We start from the raw sequence: 8817 nt of genomic DNA, 5'->3' as shown, positions 1-8817 counted from the left end.
GAATGGTTAGTGCTATCCTCCAGGGTAGGAGAGAAGCCACATTTCCAGAGAAGTCTGAATATTGATTCACATCACCTGGAAAAACCTCCAGGCCCTCAAGAATGGCTAATACTTGTTTTAACATTTTCAACACGTTTAATTGGTGACATGATACAGCCGAGGTGCAACTCAGCCAAGAATTGACTGCAGGATGGGGGAAGTATCACAAAACACCTGTTCTCACCGTTTTCTGCCAGCTCTCAGTCTTTGTGCTAGGTAGAATAACAGACCATTGCCAGAGGCCTTTTTTAACCTTATTTGCTCTCATGGTCAAACCTCTCACAGCCTGGCTCTCTCGAAAACATCAATAAGGCTTTACCTATTGACAACAGCTGAGGACAGGAGCAGAACAAAATATGAAGTGTGTTCATTAAAGCACAGGACACAGAGTGATGGCTAAATAAACAGCTCAGTTTGGCCTGCAAAATTCAGAGCATGATTCTCACAGGAAGCTAGTGCCCAGGTTACAGCTTCAGCTTTGGGCTGAGTCTATTTGTTTTAGACTGCATGGGAGAAACACAGGCTTTGTAAATCTGATCTGTCCCACTGGATGACGCAGCTGCCCTCACCTCAGGGTTTGTTCTCCAAAAGGACCTGTTTGTCTGCTGGGTCCTCATGGCACTGAGCCTGCAGCCTCACAATTCATGGTAAGGAGTTCACTTGGAAATAAGAAATTGCAAATTCATTTCCTTCTTCATTATGAAAAATTGAGTTTCAATTGGCTTTCCTCCCTCCCTCCCTCCCTCCCTCTCCTTGAATGACTGCAGTGACTGAAAATGTTCTGCCTTAGAAATAACATAGTCCAGCAAATCAGACAATACTGCCAAGCAATTATCAGAAAAGAGCCCTTGGCATAGATGAGAGAGCTTAACTGTACCACTAGCAAAGCGAACTCCTGTGCCTTCTGGTCTGCCTTTGGTACCTCTTGACACATCTTTTGATCACGGCTCAGCCAGTGCAGCTGTGGATTTATAGCTGAAACATCGCTCACCCAGTATGTCTGGCAGCAGCAGGTTGATCTGAGTCTGTTCAGTTCACAGAAAGGGAAATGAAAGTGTAGGGTTAGTGAGAAAGATGTGTCTGGTACACCAAAGCAGAGGAATAAAAGGGAGCTTCAGTTCAGGGAGGGAGGCTGGGGAAACTGAGATGAGCGAGACTCAGGGGAAAACACGCTGGAAGGGAGTGTACTGAGGAGAAGATGGTGATGAGAGCGAGAGAGGGGTTAAGGGATTTTGAAACTGTCACATTTATGTCCAAAGGGATAAAGTCTATAATAAGGTTGCTTTTCTTTTTTCAGCACAGTTTTCTTTTTCTCCAGTATTTTGCAGTGCTTTTAGTACTGGAATGTGACAACCATAAGCTGTCATGTGTGCCAGGGCTGAAACACGAATGAAAATAAAAGGCACTCGCTGAATGGTCAGCGTTACAGTGGCTGTTTCCTTGTGGTTACTGCTTCACATCTAATTAGTCCTCCAGAAGTTTTAAGACTGTTCTCAGTTGTGATGAGCATATATTTGAGAGGGTTAAATAAAACATTGTGACTTGCTTTTACAGGACCTGAGGCACGCTGGCTCATTGTGAAATGTGTTTTTTTCTGAAACAACCTCAGAGCAGCTGTACTGGTGCAGACCTGTGGTTCAGGGTCAGCATTGTCACCAGCAGTGACCATTAGCAGGTACGTAGAAAAGAGCAAGTACAAGGCTCACATAAATTGCGACTGTCCCCTAATTCTCTTCCAGTCTATGGCTACTTCACTTCGGGGTTTTTAGTTAATTGTTTGGCTGCTTAAGATTGCCCAGTGCATCTCTGCCTTTCAGGTACTGGCCAGTCACAATTAAAATAATTTTGATGGTATAAAGCAATGTGAGAAACAAGAGGTACCTGAAAAGTGTTGGGACAGACTGAGTGCAGAGTTTCTAATAGGAACAGCCAGAAACAGAAACCCGTGACTAAATCTAGGTTCTGCTTTGGAGAAGGGCTACTTGGGTCGTTCACACAGGTTTGCTGGGCAGGGAGCAGTGTGTATTTGTGAAGGCAGTCAGCTGCTTCGTGTCTGGATGTTGCAGCTGTGCAGCCCAGCCAATTGCCAAGAGCTTCAGAAGATGCTAAAAAAATCCAGACTTCCTACAGGAATACAAGATCTGGTGAGATACTTCTCCTTTCATGCTTCGTTTTAGGAGCAGACACTCCAAGAACCTTAATACTCATCCTGTTCTTGCTTTCTCTCCTGTGCACAATGCCCCTTGCGCAGGTATAGGAAGTTTCTTAAGGGAGAGAAAACAGAAAAAGTGATAGTTTATGTTAAGTGCTCTCCTCCAAGCTGGTACAGCAGGCCGTTGCACCTGGGGAAAGCTGATAAGCCTTATCAAGAGTGGGCTGTGGTGGTACCTCAAATGGACCCACGTGTTTCTCAGCAGTTGTTAGCCACTGATGTTGTACTAATTTCCGAGAATTTTGCTGCCTGAGAGATGTAAGACTGAAAATGAGTCCTGTATTATTAACGCATTTACTGAATAGTCCTTTGCCTTGTGGTTAAAACTAAGGGTATAAAAATTAGACCTATGAGATGGAAAATTGCTAATGGCTAAATTGGAAGTTGCAAAGGAGAAGGTGAACTTTTATTTTAAATAATGATGCATTGTCTTAGCCCTTTCTTTGAGCAGGTTGCTTTGACAGATGAAACCAAACCAGGTTAATCTTTTTGGCTCAAAAGTAGCAAGTATTTGAAGTTCATTTCTGCAATAAGAAGTTGAGAAGGTTCCTAAATCACTTATGGGGGATGATGTATGATGAGGGGAGTGAAGACAGTGTTTTTTGCACGTTATTACAAGGATCATCTTGCTTTATCCTCCCCCTCAGCCTTGGGGATCAACTTTAAAAGCTCAGGGATGTTGCTGGAAATTATTCAAGTTTCTTTCATGTATCTCCAGGCATCTGTCAACTTTGTAAATCTAATCATCACATTAGACCTGTTGATTTAGCACACAAATCCTTTAAACAGGATGAATTCTTTGTTGAAATCAATAAGCATTTTATTGCAAAAGGCACTAACAGAGCCTGTCCTGATGGCTTCCCCGGATTTCCTCTCTGTACTTCTCTGTACTCGTGTACCCCCTATAAAAGCAAAACAGAGCAGAAAATAACTCCTGTGTTGTTCTCATTAGCTGGTGCATCAACTGACATCTGATTTTTCCGCTGTCTTTTTAAAACAACAAATGTAATCTGTTCATGCTGTGCATCTTTACAAAAGCCATTCCTGCATAAGTTACCATATTTAGCCAAGAGTAGACGTGAAAATACTCCTGGTAACAGCTACCACCTTCTAGAAACAACAGACCACAGATTCTGATCCTGTTAATTTGAAGTAGCTGAAAATTGATCTGGTGTTCATCAAGATTTGTCTAATTCACAGGGGGAGAGAAAGCAAGAGTATCGCATGATCCTCTCTCTTCCAGATCCCCTGGCATACTTTATATCGGTCTTTACTATTATTTAGCACTTGCATTAGCAAAGTGCTTGATATCTGTGTACACAGAACAGGACCTGTGTCACTGAATAAGATGCCGGTCCTCACAAGAGGTTTACGGAGTATAGAAAAGACCAGTGGATACAGATCTCTAGAAGTACTGGGATAATGAAGGGAAAAAAGGCATCTAACAGACTTCAGACACCCAGTGCCAGGCAAGCGGAGCTCCTTTTCAGCTGCCTTGGAAATTAATTTCCCAAAGCCGTAATTTCAAGCCTTATGACTGCCTCATGCATCCTCTGCAACGCACATTTTAATGTATCCCAAAAAAATGAGAAGTTTTAATTCTTTGTTTTTGCACCTGCTTATTAAAATATGAAAGCCTGGTTGGTGTAAGCATTTTGAAAAACTACCAGTTTACCTCATTATGGATGACTAAGCTGTATCCAGACTGTTTGAAGTGTTACTTTCCAGCCATGTAAAAATTTCCTGTGGGACCCCTTTTGCGAGGGCAGCTATTTCAAGCGTGACAGTCACTTTTGTCTGTGCAGGATGGATCTGTGTGAGGTGTGTTATGTGTGCTGAATGGTGACAGTAATTTTGCTGACAACGGAGAAGTGAAAGCTTCAAAGAAAAACATTAGTGACAAATGTGCCAGAAATACAAAATACGAACTGGCTGGTCCTCCCTGGAGGCAAACCTTTTTTTTTAAATTAAAAGGTCTTTCCCTTCAGGTGGTCTGTTTACCTGTCGTAATTTGACAGTATATGAAAATGATACCTGAATTTATTTTTCAGAAGATAATTGCCCTGGCATTTGATGTCTGCGTCATCTTCTAAATCTTTCCAACACTTTACTGTTCTTCTGTTTTCAGGTGGATTCTACATCTCCCAAATGAAGTGGTATTTTCCCTCACACAGGCAGTCACTTAGTGACTGTTACCAAGAGATAATACCTGCTTATATGGGGAGGTAAGCCCAGGAAGGAATAAATACAGCAGACAGGCAATGGGGCTTGCAAGGCCTGTTGGAAACTGCCCTCCATGTACCTGGGGACCCTCTCCAGCACACTTCCACACTGGGTAAAAAAATCATCTTTCTTTGTAGCTTGCTTTGCTGCCTGGGGAAGTGTTTTTGTTTAATGAGTGTTACAGGAACAGCCACAAATGTCTCGAAGGGCATTGGGAACCCCTGATGCCAGCCCTGGCCATCTCCTGGTCTCCAATCTGTTTGCCTTCAGGTCTTCCCACATTGAACTCACCATAAGGAAGCAGAATGATTGCAAGCACAGCTCTGGAACACCCAGCAGCTCTGGGAGGGTGCTCATTGCCACCAGGGTCTTGATTGTGCCAGTTCCTCTCTAGTTCTCAACAATGATGTGTCTGATCGGGTGCTGACGGGGATTAAGGTTGCCCCTAACCACCAAAAAATATAAAACTTGTAAAAAATTATGTTTGGCACCAGAAAGGTTAATTGTCATGGCTTTATACTGTAAGCATAAAAAAACCAAACAACCTGTACTACTACCCTTGGAGGACAAGGATAATTTGGTGGAGAATAGTGTCACTAAGTGAGGAGGTAAGCACACAGGGTAATGTGCTGTCACTGACCTCTGCAGGATTTACCTCATGAGATATTTTCTTACACTTCATTATTTTGCCGTTCCTAAGTCAACACTTTTTTCCTGTCACTGCTCCTCCAGAACTTTACAAGATGGAAATTTTACTAAGATTGCCTTTGAGCCTTTTGCAATCAGTATATATTATATACATTTATATATGTATATGTTCAATATATATTTTATTCAGGCTTCAAATTCTCTCCACAGAAGCCATGGGTAGTATATTCAAGGACTTCAATTTAATTTCTTATCTTATATTGGATTACATTTTGAAAAATGTTTGGTGCTGGCAGTTGGGGTTTGACATTGAGAACTGCTCAGCTGCTGTGTAAGTTTTTTAGTAATGCAGCAGAATTTACAGTAGTGCTCAGTTTTGAGCATCTTCAAGTGTACATTCCTTGGTTTTTTGGTAGGAGCAATCATGCTGCTCTGAGGCTTGGCAATCTGCATCCTTTCTAAAATGCTTTGGTGGGTGAAGCTGGATGATGAACTCCCAAAAGCTGGTGCACAACTTTTTGTCATTTCAGTTTTGCTTTTAAAGCAAGTAAAATTAGCAGGATTGCTCCAGAAACCTCTGTTCTTTCAAAGATGTACATGGGGTATTAATGGTTAGTAAAGTTTTTTAAAAATACTGATGTCTGTACTCTTAGGTGCATAAATTCCCTTATAGTTCTGCAACATCATAAACCTTGTCTATTCTCAGGTGCTTAAATCATTTTGGAATCTAACACAAATGCACTTTTGAACCTTTACCCCAAAGTCTCATTGAAAGTTATTTGGATTCCTACCCCTAAATGATTTTTGAAAGATGGAAGTCCTGAAAAATATTATTCCTGCAATTCTTTTAAATACTTTTTCTTGTTACTATTTGCACATTGCCAAAGTCTTTCATTAGTTTACTGAGATGTTTAAATTTGTGCTTTTTCTGTAGAAGAGTTCCAGGGATATTGGATTCTGCATTTTGTCGGAGCCTGCTAGGAAATGGCTGTACATACTTTTCACATCTCTTACAGCAGGATGGACGGATCTTCGGGTCTTGGGACTATCTCGGTAGATTTACATCCCATAAACTTTTGTAGGTAAGAGCAATATGAGTGATACTTGATAACGATGGGCTTTTATTTCTCTTCAAATGTATCCTGAGTCCTCTTTACCAATTTTAAAAATGATTAGTTTTATAGCTTCTGTGCAACAAGTTTAGCTTAGGGCAGGTCTCCACAGTGTGGAAGATGGGAAGATTTAGAAGTGTGAGACGTTGATGTATGTAATAATGCATGGAAGGGATCCAAGGTTCTCCACAGCTTGGGCAGCATCTGCTGATTTTTTCATGCCTACAAAGACACGAGGATTAGGAAGGGAAACTAACATGATGGGGACGTGGGGAAGGAAATGGAGAAGATTAATTGGAAGCCCTCTCTCTCAATCTCTCTCTCCTATTCCTACTGCAAATAAATGCTTGTGGGTAATACTTCTATCCCATATGTGATGGAGGAGGCACACACAGAAACTGCTCATTCTGCTCATAGTTCTTATCCTGTTTCTTAGCAGTTCTACCAGGACGTGCCTTTCATGCAAGCAATGAGCTATCAGTTTTCTGCTGTAAAACAAAAAGAATAAAAGAATACATTTAATGTTGAGCAACCCAGTTACTCATCTGTCAGTGGATTTTCTCTCCTGACTAGCTTCACTGCAGCCTCTGGCCTCTCCGCTGGTTTCCTCTGGCTTTTTCCATAGCGATAGGTAACTGCTCCCTGTCCGCAGTGCTGCAGACAAGCAAACCCTAGCCCAGGTGCAGTGGGTTGCTGTGCTTTGTTTCTTGGCTTCACCAGGGAGTTTCAGTCCTGAAAAGTTTTATGTTTTCATCGAACTTGAGTCTACTTGGGAAGTTCCTCCTTTCAGCCAGAGCGGGATGGGACCGTTGCCCTGGATTGCCGCAGTACCTCAGTGAGGAGCAGCTGGGCTGCAGCAGCTTACGTTTCCAGAAATACACACCACTCTTGCTGGTGGGGAAGGTACGTGAACTCAGGAAGTAATGGCCAGGCACGTGCAGACGGGAGCTCAGCTTATGCCCGCAATTGTTAAAGTTGCTCTGCTCCCTACAAAAAGCATTGCAGAAGCCACAGGGTGGAAACGTTAAAGTTGACAGCCCAATTCTATTAAAAGCAATGCCAAAATTTCCGCTGCCTTCCCCTGCTCCAGCCAGGGTCTGCACTGAAGATTTTGACTGCAGTCTGCTGCACACTGATACACTCAATACAGCTCTCTGCTGCTTAACTCTGATGTTCAGGAAATGTGTGTCTGCTGATTGCAAAGATTAACAGATTAAACTATTTAAGAAACCACAGAGAGCCTAGGTTGCTGTTAGAACCTTATTTTACTTTGATAACATCCAGTTATCTTATCCTACTTCTTTTAAAAATCTGAACTAATTTGACTAATTTTCCTCAAAAATTTAGTTTTCCGAAACATATGCAGTTGATTGAAAATGTTTAACATTGCTTTCACTGAGAGTGTAGAGAAAGAGAAACTTTGAAAGCAGAAAAATTAGGAGTCAAGGCAAATTGAGGTGAAAGTAGAGTGGCATGTTCAGAGTACGTGGCCATGCAAGATGAGAGTCCAGCTTTGCTTTCTTCCCATCCATTTGAAGGGTTTTAGTCCACCAGCAAGATCTGACAGAGGTGTGTCTCCACCCTAAAATACTCTGCAAAATGCCCTTCCTCCAAAAGCAAAGGTAATTGTAACACAGGTTGAGGCTTGTGGATCAGCTTCCTAGTGGGAAGGATGAGATGTTTGCATTGGGAACTCCTGCTGTCGCTTTACTGTCGGTGTTGCTATACTTCTGAACGGGCCTCTGAGCTCCTGACTACCAAATACATTATCTGTCATACTCTGAATTTGTTTTTACTGCAAGGAACAGTCATGCTCTGTCATGTCTCTCTCATGCGGCCAGCACAGGGTAGCAGTGGTCTGAGTGTGTCTGTTAATTGAAAAGGCAGACCCAGACACTGAGCCTGCACCTCTAATGGATTATTAGGACGTCATCTGCAGTGACCACCTTCTGGGTCACAACAAACCCCTGCGAAAGAGGCTCAGACAGCAGCATCCCATCTCCAAACAGAGCCCAGCCTAGTGATGCCACATGGCAGTACTTCTCCCAGGAGGCAGCTTGGAGAAAACAACCCCTACAGCATGTTATACTGCATGTTATAGATTATTTGAAATAAAAACCGCTCAAGGCAGGGTAGTGCAAGGGTGGCTCATCTTCTGGAAACACCTGGTTGGACCCAGTAGCTGCGATGTGGTGGCACTTAGTGAATGACAGCAGTTTAGTGGCAAGCCAGTTCAATTAACGCTGCTGCAACCAGCAGAAGAGCAGGCAGCTCCTCTGCACGGCAGGGAAGGGGAGGAGTGAATGAGACTCAGAGGATGGTAATTAACAGCTGGCTGGCAGAGAGGCATTTTGTCTGCCTAGCAGTTGAAAGCTCTTTATTACAGATAATATCCCAGTACAGCCCAGGCAGGGCAACCTGCCTCTCAAAATGTTGGAACTGGGGAAGCAAGCTGCTGTTTTGTGTTGATGAGTGTGCTGCAGTATTGATAGGTAAATAGTATGTTCATTTTTCATTTTCACAAAATACATCTTTCAGGGTGCAGTTGCGAGAGATTCACCTTGGAGCTCTAACATGAGTTTC

The sequence above is a fragment of the Antrostomus carolinensis genome, unplaced genomic scaffold (genome assembly GCF_000700745.2).
Source record: "Antrostomus carolinensis isolate BGI_N321 unplaced genomic scaffold, ASM70074v2 scaffold4187, whole genome shotgun sequence".
Lineage (NCBI taxonomy): Eukaryota > Metazoa > Chordata > Aves > Caprimulgiformes > Caprimulgidae > Antrostomus > Antrostomus carolinensis.
Note: the sequence above shows the minus strand (reverse complement) of the source record.